The sequence below is a fragment of the Podarcis pityusensis genome (genome assembly GCF_964106645.2).
Source record: "Podarcis pityusensis genome assembly, chromosome: 2".
Lineage (NCBI taxonomy): Eukaryota > Metazoa > Chordata > Lepidosauria > Squamata > Lacertidae > Podarcis > Podarcis pityusensis.
The window spans coordinates 70,452,495-70,466,898 of NC_138029.1; positions in this window are offsets into that span (position 1 = coordinate 70,452,495).

Sequence of the window (14,404 nt, forward strand, 5' to 3'; positions counted from 1 at the left end):
ATCAGTGTCTACAGGACTAAAGTCAATATGGAGTCATGGCAAAACAAGAGAGTGTTTCACCATGCTCAGAAGAACCCTGAAATTTACAGAAGTACAAAACCATAAAAAAAAATCAGCAACAACCAAAAGCTATCAACTGTCTCCCCCTGCCAAAAAAACCCCAAAAAACAAAAACAAAAACCGGCCAAATAAGGACTGAGCATGCTCAGTAGTCATGAATGTCAGGAAATGGAAAGTGGTGAGGTGGTGGTGGTGCAGTGTAGCAGAATACCCTGCTCTGAGAGAATATTGCCTGTAACCCACAATAGGAAATATTGCACAATTTTATTGAAAATTCCACTTGTTACTGCAGAAGAGCAAATAAAACCACCAGTATTCTGGGAGTTTTCATTGGATTTCTGGAGTCTTCGTACTGCTTGTAATCTTTAAAACGCAAACCCTAAACAATACAGAGCTATGCCTATATTTTCCACATGTGTAATTATAATATTTTATATTTTAAAGAATGTGATTTATGATATGCCATGGCTACAATAATTATCTTAATGTTCTGTGTGTTTAGCCCCATGGTGAGGCAAGTACTGTGTAATTATTGAGCTGGAAACAACTTTGTTAACAGATAACCTAAGGGTGGCATCAGTTTACTATGTCACTGATGATTTGTGGCCAAGTAAGTTCAGTTCTTGTCTGTATCTCAGGGGGCGGGACTAGATGACTCTTTGGGTCCTTTGGAGCTCAACAATTCTATTATTCTAATTGCTCAGACAGTAAACAAACAAACAAAAACATTGTCTAAGTATCTAGATTCAGTTTTTCATAAAGCCAACTCTCCTAAGGCTTGTGGTTATATTATATGGTACAAAAATTATCTGATGCGTTATTTTATTTCTTTGATTTGTTTTTTCTCTCCACCAAAACTACTGCTTTCTAGCCTTCTTCCCCAGTCCCCCACTGCTGTCAAAGAGTGCAATTTTGTGACCTCTAAGCAACCCTGAGACTGCTTTTCCCAGAACCATCTGACTTAACCTTGATTTATTATTTTAGTCATGTTGCTAGCCCATTTAAGGCTTGGTAGTTTGTTTGACCAAACTGCGGGAGGCAGTGGAAGACAGGAGTGCCTGGCGTGCTCTGGTCTATGGGGTCACAAAGAGTCGGACACGACTAAATGACTAAACAACAACACAACAACAGTGCACATAATACTCCTTGCTTTCATTCATCTTCACCACAACCCTGTAGGATAGGCTGGTGCATGGATGGAACTGAGGAAGGAAGCTACCTTAAAGCAATATTGGACCCATGCTTGCTTAGGATGTTGGAGAGTGCAGGCTACAGATTGCTACTGGTGATCTACTGTGCTCCCAGAACCCTGTCCATTAAGCGATGGGCTGCTACATACTGCACCAGCTGTGACTGGGACAACCCTATGTAGATCACATTACACTAATCAAGTGCTGAGATTATGAAGGAATTTATGTTACACATAAATAGTAACAGAAATGTGTAAGGCGTAACAAAAATAGGTGAGGGAGACAAAGTGGGTATTTCTGTGCTCAAGCAAAAGGGGTATGCCCTCTTGCCCTGGCATGCTAGGCCTAAAAAAGCCACCTAGATTTACGAAGTGGTTGCTATTCCCCCAACCCAATTATGTTTGTAATTGTGGGATGTAAAAACAACAAGGTCCCTGCACATTTAATCATTGTGTAGAGGAAGGCCTATCAGCAGACGCAGGTTGTCATTCCAACCATACCTGCTGAAGCTTTCTCTTCTATACAATAATTAAAAATCTGTCCTCTTTTTCACCTGGCTGCTAGGTATTGCTGCTGGAAAAACCTCAATGACGAAAGCACAATACTCAACAATTGGAGACAAAGGAAACACTGTTCTTCTTTCTGTATGCCTTTCTATGATAGGGTTGCCATATTTAAAAAAGTGAAAATCTGGACCTTAAAGTGATTTCCGCCCAGACAATGTTTGCAAGGGTCAAATCCCAGCTATGTCCAGGAAATTCCGGACATATGGCAGTCCTAGACATATTCATTTTTTTTCCTGAAGTAAGGTGTAGTTGGTCCCAGGAGAGTGTGTTTGTAACATTTACCAAAGTCATAAATATCTCTAAACACCATGACAGCAAAAAATGGGAATTTATTTAAAGATAATTATGAAAAATGTTGGTCTGAAGTGAAAAAAGACTTAGAAATCTGGTCAAATTTGAAGCTTTCACTGCTAGGCCGTATTGCTGCGATAAAAATGAATGTATTGCCTAGAATGTTGTTTTTGTTTCAAACTTTGCAGATTGTCGACAAAATGGATTGTTTCAAGAGGTGGCAGAAAGATATTTCTAAATTTGTCTGGCAGGGCAAGAAGCCCAGAATAAAATTTAAAATTCTAACGGATGCAAAGGAAAGAGGCGGATTTGCCCTGCCAGACCTCAAACTTTACTATGAATCAGCAGCTTTTTGCTGGCTGAAAGAATGGCTACTTCTTGAAAACACTGACATTTTGGACTTGGAAGGTTTTAACAATGTATTTGGATGGCATGCATATTTATGGTATGATAAGGTCAAAGCACATAAAGCATTTAGAAACCACATTGTCAGGAAAGCGCTATTTAATGTTTGGATAAGATATAAGGACTTGCTAGAAAACAAAACCCCAAGGTGGCTGTCACCAATGGAAGCGAAAGCCTTGAAAAAGCTCAATATGGAGGTCAAATGGCCGAAATATTGGGAAATTTTGGAACAAGACGGAGATAGACTGAAATTGCAGAGTTTTGAAAAATTAAAAAACAAAGTGCGAGACTGGCTTCATTATTTTCAGATAATGGAGGCATTTAAATTGGACAAGAAAATTGGCTTCCAGGTGGAAAGATCAAAATTAGAAACAGAACTGTTAGAACCCAAAACTAAGAATTTGTCAAGAATGTATAACTTGCTGCTGAAATGGAATACTCAGGATGAAACGGTAAAATCGGCTATGATTAAATGGGCACAGGACGTTGGACATAACATTATGTTTGCTGACTGGGAACAGTTGTGGACCACAGGTATGAAATTTACGGCATGTAATGCCTTAAGAGAGAATATTATGAAAATGATATACAGGTGGTACATAACCCCAGTCAAGCTTGCAAAAATCTATCATTTGCCCGATAACAAATGTTGGAAATGTAAAGAAACTGAAGGTACATTTTTTCACCTTTGGTGGACGTGCCCAAAGATTAAGGCTTTCTGGGAAATGATATATAATGAATTAAAAAAGGTATTTAAATATACCTTCCCTAAGTTACAGGGAACCAGGCAGAGGGCCTTCTCGGTAGTGGCGCCTTCCCTGTGGAACACCCTCCCACCAGATGTCAAAGAGAACAACAACTACCAGGCTTTTAGAAGACATCTGAAGGCAGCCCTGTTTCGGGAAGCTTTTAATGTTTGATGTATTATACAGTGGTGCCCCGCAAGACGAATGCCTCGCAAGACGGAAAACTCGCTAGACGAAAGAGTTTTCCGTTTTGGAGGTGCCTCGCAAAACGAATCTGCTATGGGCTTGCTTCGCAAGACGAAAATGTCTTGCGAGTTCCTGGGTTTTTTTTTTCCTTTTCCCCCTCTTTTTCTAAGTCGCTAAGCCGCTTATCTGCTTATCCGATAAGCTGATAAGCTGCTAAAAGTCGCTAAAAGCCGCTAAAAGCCGCTAAAAGCCGCTAATAGCGCTAATCCGCTAATCCGTCAATGGGCTTGCTTCGCAAGACGAAAAAACCGCTAGACGAAGAGACTCCCAGAACGGATTCTTTTCGTCTTGCGAGGCACCACTGTAGTATTTTAATATTCTTTTGGAAGCCGCCCAGAGTGGCCGGGGAAGCCCAGCCAGATGGGCGGGGTATAAATAATAAATTATTATTATTATTATTATTATTATTATTATTATTATTATTACTAAGAAACCAGAGGCCTTTCTCCTGGGCATAGTCGGCCAAATGGTGTTAAAAAAGGATAGAACTTTCTTTATGTATGTAACAACAGCAGCAAGAATACTCATCGCAAAGTATTGGAAGACACAAGAACTTCCCACGCTGGAGGAATGGCAGATGAAACTGATGGACTATATGGAACTGGCGGAAATGACTGGTAGAATCCGTGACCAGGGAGAAGAGTCGGTGGAGGAAGATTGGAAGAAATTCAAAGATTATCTTCAGAAACACTGCAAAATTAAAGAATGTTAGAGTGATGTTGGATCGAAAATAATTGGTTTCCAGCTGTACAGGTTAAAGTTATTGATAGACTAAGATTAAAGATTAGGATTAAAGATGTTTAAGGAAATGGAAATTTGGTACTTAAGAGGTAAAATTTTAATGCTATATTACATTAAGATTAAAGATTAGGATTAAAGAAGTTTAAGTGTTATATATTATATTAAGATTAAAGATTGGGATTAAAAAAGTGGAAAAGAAATTGCTGGACAAACAACTTGGACTGGAATACAAAAGAGGGAGGTATGAGGAAGTCCAGAAAATAAGTAAATTCAAAAACAGAAATGGAAAAGTGATATTGTTTTTAATTGTTCTGGTTTTTTTTTTTGTTTGTTTCTTCTGTATTATGTTTTCTGTGTTTTCTTTTTCTTTTTGGATTATGTATTGTGCATTTTTGTACTTCTATTTCTATGTTTTTCTGTTTAACTTTTTATTGAAACCTTAATAAAAATCATTTAAATAAATAAATAAATAAATAAATATCTCTAAACACGTGGAAGAGCCTGTCCTATAAAACAGTACAATTAAGACAACTGAAAGGAATAGGAGACCCAATCAATGCTGGTTTTCTTTTTGTTTTTTATAAGACAGTTCAAAACAGGGGGCCAGTGGGAGCATTTGGAATTATGAGAAAGTGCCATGGGTGCCTGTCAATAAATGGCTGCCTTGGAGGGGCGGTGGTGGCTCAACATAAAATGACTGCCTTAAGGTGTGTGGCACATCACAAAATGGCTGCCACATCTAATGAGCAGGTAGATAGGACCCTGCCTTGCAACAGCAGCTACCCACAACGATGGGAAAAGGCCCAGCACTTGCTCATGGAGAGCAGCTCTTTGCACCCCTCCCCTGGTCAGAATGGAAAGAAGGGTGGGTGTCCAATCCTGGCACCCAGTGAAATATGGGCATGTTTATGGAAGAGTGTTCAGTGAGACAGTGCAAACAGGAATTGACCAGGAAGGGCAAACATTCTCTTGTGTACTGTGAGTTTTGGAGGGTTTATTGAGACCTGTCATAGGCACCATAGGTGGAACTGCAGGCACCACACTGGCAGCTTTCCATGACTTTGCATGGAAGTATTTAAAGGACCCACAGGTAGAGCAGCTGGGCTAGATTAATCAGTAGGCCAAGCAAGCAATTGAACACAGACCTTGCTCTAGTGCAAAGGCAGAAAGTAGATTGGGCTCTACTGGAAAATGGATGACTTAACGGTAGATCAGCAAGTGTTTCTCTTTAACAGTTATTTAAAAACAGATATGAAAAAAAGCTCCCCCTAAGTTAGGCTGTTAGAATTACTGATCTGTACAGTGGTACCCCGCAAGACGAACGCCTCGCAAGACGGAAAACCCGCTAGACGAAAGGGTTTTCCGTTTTGGAGGCGCTTCGCAAAACGAATTTCCCTATGGGCTTGCTTCGCAAGACGACAGCCCATAGGGAAATCTCCGGGACAGCGGGGAAGCGCAGCGCGTCTTCCCCACTGTCCTCGGACCTCCTCCCGCCGCCCGGCATCGGAACGAATCTCCGATGCCGGGCGGGGGGGGGAACGCCTCCTCCCGCCGCCCGGCATCGGAACGAATCTCCGATGCCGGGGGGGGGGGAACGCCTCCTCCCGCCGCCCGGCATCGGAACGAAGCTCCGATGCCGGGCGGGGGGGCGCCTCCTCCCGCCGCCCGGCATCGGAATGAAGCTCCGATGCCGGGCGGGGGGGCGGGGACACCTTCTCCCGCCACCCAGCTTCGGATGGCTTTCCTGAAGACTTGGGGTGGGAGGAGGGTTTTCCTTCCCACCGCCAACATTCAGAATGCTGTTCTGAATGTTGGCGGTGGGGAGGAAAAACCCTCCTCCCACGCAAGCCCCGGGAACAGAGGGAAAGCGCTGCGCGCCTTCCCCTCTGTTCCCGTACCTGTCCTGAAGGCTTGCGGTGGGGAGAAAAGCCCTTCTCCGCACCGCCAGCCTGGCAAGCGGTTTCCCTAGGAACGCATTAATTGATTTTCAATGCATTCCTATGGGAAACCGTGCTTCGCAAGACGAAAAACTCGCAAGAAGAAAAAACTTGCGGAACGAATTAATTTCGTCTTGCGAGGCACCACTGTATTTTGTAGTAAGTGTAGATTTTGATATGTAAAATGCAGTCTATAGCTCCTGGGTTATTAGCTCCACCCCATGAACCCCCATTTCATATCTGGTTCTGGTTAGTGGATCTTAGGGATCTAGTAAAAAAAATAATCAGAGCAGATCTGTAGTCTGTCCAACTGTGATCTAATATTAATGCATCATGTTAATGGAGATGGGGCTTATACTCCACCCTCAGCCATGCTCCTTTCAAATCCCCATAAAAGTATTGTTAAAATACTTCTATACCACTTTTCAAACAATTATTGTTTCCCAAAGTGGCTTACATGAATTAAGAGAGAGAAATGAGTCTTGTTCTTAGGCATATAAAGAATAGACAAGACACAAAAGGGAGTGGGAATGGAAAGAAAGAGCAGATGATAGACTCCAACTCCCATCAGCCTGAGCCAGCATTGTCAGTGGTCCGTGGTTTTGGGAGCAACAACATCTGGAGAGCCACAGGTTCATTGGTGACCAAAATATTAAGACAGAACTTATATTGAGAGCTGTATCAAGGGTAGCCCAGTGACCACTGACCATGGTGCCTGGGGCTGATCATCCTACCATCCCTGACCATTGGCAGATGAGAGCTGGAGTCCAACAACATCTGTATGGCACCACATTGGCTATCCCTGACTACATGTTTTTGTGTACATGTGTTAGTCTGCAGATACATTGTTGGGAAAGGACACCATTGGTCAGGAGTGAGCTGATATGATGGGAGCAAGTTCAACAGAATAAGGGTCTAAGATTGTATTTTGGGCAGTGAGGGTTAGGAACAGGAATATATGAAGCTGCCTTATACTGAGTCCGCCCATCAGTCTACTGAGCCACTTGGGCTTGCCAATCAGAAGGTTAGTGGTTCGAATCCCCGTGACAGGGTGAGCTGACTTGAGTTGGCTTGCAGGCCAGTGCAAGTAGATAAATAGATACCGCTGTGGCGGGAAGGTAAACGGTGTTTTCGTGTGCTCTGCTTCCATCATGGTGTTCCATTGCATCAGAAGTGGTTTAGTCATGCTGGCCACATGACCCGGAAAGCTCTGTGAACAAACGCTGGCTCCCTCACCGCAACCCCATAGTCACCTTTGACTGGACTTAACTGTCCAGGGGTCCTTTACCTTTACCTTTTTTACACTGACTAGAAGTGACTCTCTGGGTTTGGGGGCAGAGGATTGAACCTGGCATCTTCCACTTGCAAAGGAGATGCTTCACCACTGAGCTGTGGTCCTTCCCCCATTAGGAAGGAGACTTCTAGGTCAGGGCTGCTGTGTATGCCTGGGAATACGTAGGAGGGCTGGGAATGAGGGAAGGCTTTGGAGAGCTTTGGCGCATGTGTAGCTGGAGGAGAACACACCCAGTGTGGAGCATGTGTTAGGAGCACAGCATGTAATTACTAAGCCAGAAGGTGCTTTGCCTGGGTTCCTGTTTTGAACTGAACCGTGGTGGTGTTGGCATCCCTCCCAGGTGTAACCATCACACCCAGCCAGGAGGCTCCCTGACAACACGCCCCCGATCCGGCTTCACAAGCCTGTGACAGCTGGGGAGGGGACGGAAAGTAACAAAAACCAGAACTCAACTAGGAGGGAGCAAGGCTGACTCAGAGCCATTAACTGTGTCATGTCTCATTCGCATAATGGAACGGTGGAACAGGGAAAGGGCTTGCCAAGCCAAATTTAGTTGTATGTCTGCCCAAGGATGGGTGCTTGCTTTGGAGTATTAGGCTTCTTGGGAATCACATTGCAAACCTGGCAGTTCTTGTGCGCCTTCAGGCTGCCACTGCCCACTTATTTCCCCCCAAATCCAGAGTTTTACAAAGCGTATCTTCCAGGTAAATGACATTGCTGTTAGTCCTCCAAGTTCCCTGAGACTTTCAGTCACGCGGAATCTCTGCATAGGGCACTGTTCCACTGAACAACAGTAACTGTTAAAATCTAAATGTATTTGGCACAGCTGGTTGAGTGTGTAGATAGCTATATAACAGAATATGAACAGAATACGCACTGGCTGCAGGGGCCATAGCCATCCCACCCATACCAGCAAAGTAAGGCTATAATATGATGCATGTTTATGTGGCAGTAAGTCCCACTGAATTCAGTAACATGCATAGGATGCTAGGGACTGGCAGCAAAGTATTGGAGGACAGTGCTGTGTGTGCCACATGGCCTGCCCTGTAAAGTTAGCTTGTCCTCTGATGTGGTGGAGGAAGATGTCCCATCAGTCACCAGTGCTAAAGTAAGATTCAGCTGCCATTCTGGTCAGTTTCTGTATGTGGAAATTGGTGTGGCAGAGAGAATGCCATAATGTCCTTCCCTTGGAGTAGGGATGTATCTTGGGCTGGCCCCAATACAACCCTAAACGCCTTCCTACTTCCTGTCTCAAGTTTGGGGACAACATTCATGCACTATTCTTTTTCTTCCTATTACATATACACTATCTTTTGTAGCAGTATCAGAGCTATTTGAAAAACCTCTTGACATCTTGCAGGAAATTGAGATTCTGCCACTGCTGACTGGAATTACAGGGCTGTTATCAACTCGCCCACTTATTCTCCACGGCCAAGATTTCTGTGGGGAAGCAAGGGTCGGGGGGGAGAGAGTTCTGCTTTGTGTTGAGTGAATAATCTTTTGAAGCGAGGAAGAATCCTGCAGGAAGCCACCCGTGGTTGCATTATTTTGAGCCTATAATTGCTCAGAACAACGCTGCAGCTCAAGCAGTGCTGGAGCTATTACATCAGAGAGCCGGAGCTGGAATCCCAGGCAGCTTTCCAGTCCCTGACCTGCAAATGGCTGGGAATTTGGGATGCTTCATGCAGTCAAAATGTTTCATCTTTGGCCAATTCTGTTTCCTGTTATTGACTTCAGTGGGTTTCACAATCTGACTCACAGTGATATATATCAAAGTGCTGTTGTGTTAGCTGCAGGGCTCTGTAACTGGCAAGTCCTGGCAGGTCTAAGCATCTACAGAACAGGAGTTCCGCTAAGGGTTAATTATACAGAAACAGACTGTTCCTGTTGCAGCAATTTGATCTGTGCTCTGAATGAGCCCTTCTTTAAAGTGTATGTATACGCACGGAACAGGATTAGGGTTTGGGGATTGGTGGAACAAATATTACACTGCAACATGGATTGCAGATAGTTTTATTCTATGGACGAAGAAGGGAATTCTGACCATCCATGTAGAATAAGGGAAACTGGCCTTCAAACTGGACACTTAGAAATGGACATTGTACTGTACATGAAGTCATAGGCATATCTATGCACTTGGCCCTGTGTCTCTGGAAGCAGAGATCCAGGTTACTGGTGCATGGGACGTCATAGCATAAACCTTGACTAACTTGTACCCTGTCCCAGGATGAACCTCTCAGGAAAACCAAGTTAGAAGGTAAAGTTGTTTGAAAGATTGAAGTAAAGAAGCAAGAAAGCAATATTCATTAATAACTACATCTCTGTTCCTTAGTAGAAACTGGTACTTTATTTGTACTACAAACATTCATTTACCTCCTTCCGGTACTCCCTTTGGCCTCAAAATCATAATCTTTATTCAGCGAAAACATAAAATTACGGAGAAGGAAGGGATCTCAGGCTGTGTAGCCTCCATGACCCCCAGGCTCCACCACCAAATGTCTAATCTCAAAGTTCACAAGCTAAGGACAGAACCAGTTGTTAACAGCAAAACAATGGGGCTGCCACCCTATAATGCCACTGTAAAGCTAAGGAGAGGAGCGAGAAAGAAGGGCTTTACCCTCCTTCTGCCTACAGATTATTCCCTACAAATGGACCATGGCAGTTTCTAATCATCCCCTGCCTCACTGCAGCTGGGTTTTTTTTTGGGGGGGGGGAAGTCTGGGGGAAATTACTGTGGGTAAAATTGGCTGGTGTAGAAGTTAAGCACCACTCTGTGGCTGAAGCACTTGTGAAAACAATTGGTTATCTTGCATGTGGGAGATTTCCTTGTGGTGCAGGCCCTGCACAGCAGCTCTTTCCAAACAATTTATTTCTTTTTCAGTTTGGGATAAGTCCATACCTAATACCCGGAGCATGATTATTTCGTGCCTGTGAACTTCTCTTCTGCCATATGAATGCAGAATAGAGTGTTGACAAAATGAAACAAATGAGGGTGGCTACTGGAGAGGGTCTTTCCAGTGTTAGCACCCCCAGAGAGGTCTGACTTTTTCAGATGACTTTTGACTTTCAGATGATGACTTTTTCAGATGCCAGGTGAAGATATTTTCATTCATTTTTATTTTATTTTTACTGCTTTTTATATTCGTTGTACTGATGTCATTCTCTGTTGCTGGCTTTATTCTGGGTTAGATTTTAGTTTCCTATTGTATTTTTTTGTTTTTAATTTTTACTTGTAAACCACCCAGAGGACTTTTGTCTTTAGCTGGTATATAAATATTGGAAAATATAAATATAAATAAAGTCTCCCTCACTGATCCTCTTGGGCAGAGGTGCCCAAACTTTTTTCAAAGAGGGCCAGATTTGATGAAGTGAACCAAAATTGTTGACCTTTTTTAGGATTAAAGTTGCTGAGCTTTTGGGGGGATTTTACCCCAGGACATATACTGCCAAGGGGGCCGGATTAAATCGACCGGCGGGCCAGATTAGGCCCCCAAAATGGACTTTGGACATGCCTGCTCTTGGGTAAATAAATGCTCTATTACACCTGCATTCTCCAACATCTTGGCAAATGTGAAGTTGAGAGTGGGAACATATGCTTCCTGAGATAATGTCTGGTTTGATCTTTACATATAATCATGATGGCAGAGAGAGAGGAGTTCCCTTGTCTTTGTGTCTTCATTTGGCACAATCTCCCCACACTGATTCAGTCTGGTGACAGCCTGTTTCCTGTAAATGCCAGACTATTATAGCAGCAGACAAATTCCCCTATTCTGAAAACCCACGATTCTGAGGGAATTTTAAAACACAAGAGGAATGTCAGGACTATTCTTGCACATGGCTTTTGGGCTACATGATAATTTCTGAACACATACATGCACACATGCTTCAAGGTGTGTACACCCACTGCAACGTCTTCCACTCTGAAGAATAAAGGATTGAACAGCCTATTTTCTTTTCGCTAAAAAAACACAGCATACCAGTTGCTGGGAATCGCAAGTGGGGGGAGTGTTCTGCTTATAGGCTTCATCTGGGCAACTGGTTGGCCACTGTGAGAACAGGATGCTGAACTAGATGAGCCCTTGATCTGATCCGGCAGGTTCTTCTTACATTAATAACAAACAATATAATAAAAGGAAAATTACAAGAAAGCCCTTTATGAAAAGAAGAGCCTGGCACCTCCTAGAACTGAAAATTATGCCTTATTTTAAGGGACATCTGGGGTTGCTGTTTCCAAAACTGAAAGATACTCCTATTATATTTTCTGGTCCACAGAATGTGATGAGGGTTGGATTTCATTCCTTCATTCAAATTTAATTTAATTTAATTTAATTTAATTTCGATACCACCATACACCTGGAGGTCTCAGGACAGTTCACAGAAAAGAATGCTGGAGGAGAGGCATCAACTAGATGCTGCCATTGCCAATTCAATGCTGTTTATAGTGCTGAAATATGTTTTTATTAAGGGTCACATTCTGATCTCTACCCTGCATGTTTGGCCACATATGTTATACCCTGGTTTGTCTGTTATGTGGTGATGATGATGATGATGATAATAATAATAATTTTTTATTATTTATACCCCGCCCATCTGGCTGGGTTTCCCCAGCCACTCTGGGCGGCTTCCAACAAAATATTAAAATACAACAGTCTATTAAACATTAAAAGCTTCCCTAAACAGGGCTGCCTTCAGATGTCTTCTAAAAGTCAGATAGTTGTTTTTCTCTTTGACATCTGGTGGGAGGGTGTTCCACAGGGCCCAAAACACCACTACGTGCACTTCTATGGCCAATCAAGTACTTCTAAAAACTATTGTCTGGCAATCTGGGTTGTATTCTGAATGGGCCTATCACTGGCAAGAGACTTAAAATAGTCAAAGAGTCTTATGGCAGCTTAAAGACTGACAAAGGTGTACTCAGGTGGGGATGTCACTTAACTAGTCTGCAAGGTGCCACTGTACTCTTATTATTTTTGCTGCAAGAGGCTAATGTGGCCAGCCCTCTGAAAAAAAATAATAATAAATGTTCCTTCTTTGCTAGGAATCTGTCTCGAGACTCTGGAATATAATGCATCAGAATTTGGGGTTGTAACACAAAACAGCTACTGCAAAGGACAGAGAAACGGTCTGGAGCCAGTTCTGCAATTTTAGATAGAAGCAGAGCAAATCAGCCAGATAGGGGAGTTTTTGCTGAGGCTAGCATTCAGATAGAAACAAAGGAATCTGGGTCAAGATCAGAGACTGTGCTACCTGCTACATGATCCCATTAACTTCCAATATGCTCAACTATATATTTGTAAAGAAACAAGCACTACCGAGGCATCATAAGCCTCCAGTGTTCTTCATCCAAAAGAAACTAAAGCATGTCAACATTAGTCCTGGACTACTCAGTGCTTAGGAAAGTGGGGAACATGTTATGGTATCCACTGTGAAATTTGCCTCATGCACGTGTAAGAATCGTAGGCACTGCAGAGGGACCTATGGAATATCTAGTTTTATTTCTGTGGGGATTCTGTAAATTTATTGTCAAGTGCCTCTTATCCTCGGCTGTGTTGAATTTTGGAACTGCTGATATGGCTGGCTCTGGGATGAAGAATTTCTCTTGTTCCGATAGCTGTAAAGGACAATAATTAAATCAGGTGATAGCAGTACTTACTTAGCCTCTAATTTCAAAATACCTCACCGCCCACAATAGCTGTGGCATTCTGCCTGTCAGAACTACACAGTTTCCCCACATTTTCCTTTTGGCTTCCAGGGCAGGGGTTCTCCGATTGCCAGCATCTAGTTGATGCCTCTCCTCCAGCTCATGATCACGAACCATCCCGGTGGCAATTACTTTTCCATGTAAAGCAATGCTGTCACATCAGGGGAGTGTTTAGTATATTTTTAGCCTCTTTTAATGTGCTTTAGCAGCTGGAAATGAGGGAAGAATTATAGTCAAAAGGTAACAACTGTGGGATCTCATGGCTGAGGAGGAGGGGGCAGCTGGGCTTCAGCTGTGCAGATTAAAATCACAACATGCCTTCCTGACAAAAGTGAGCTTGGGTAAGAGCAAATGCAGGAATGGAGCTGGGTCAGACGTACCAAGACTGAATCTGATTTCCGAGAAGGGTTCTGTTCTCACCTAGTAAGTGAGACCCCATTTGTCTGTACTGAGTCCCCATTAAAGAGACTCAGTAGGGTTCATCTGATCAGCTCTTGAGGCAAGTAGTAACTTTGGGAGGGTGATCGTCATTCAATATGTTGTGGCACCAAAGTGGGATGAGAGACAGGAAGTTGATACCCTTCTGCGTGTGCCAGCATCCCTAATCTGGCCTCCTCTGTAATGGCGGCCATTTTTAAACAAACAATACCACAGATCTATTAAATGCAATCTTGCAAAATCTGTTCTATGCAACCATGCATGTAATATGTTTTTTGGCTCTAAGTAATCTACTTCAGGCTTCATTTATGATAAAATGTGAAGTAAAACAACAAAAGCAAAACAATGTACTTAGGGACCTACTTTCCAACAGTGGGGCCTTTTTATTTTCATCTCTTACTTGGAACAGCTCTTTTGTGATTTTAGTCTTTGCACCAAACTAGCAGTAGTCTTGCTTTGGGTTACAAAGACTGGCTATTCAAAGACTGGCTCAAGGGCATAGATAAATTTTCCAGTTTAAGTTGGACCTCCACACATTTCTGCTAATGTGCATCTCAAAAACATAGATAACAGCTCTACTGTGTTATGCAGAAGGATTATTGGGGAGCCATGAGAGTAGCTTGCTGTTATGTTGTCAGTTCCTCCAGAAATGGCCTTGTAACCACCAAGGGTGTTGTGACTACTATATATTTGTCTTGAATGGAAATGAAAATATTCTGTCCTAACAGGAAAATATTTTCAGTGCTGAACTCAGAAATGATGCAAGATATAGGGATGCCTGACACAGAA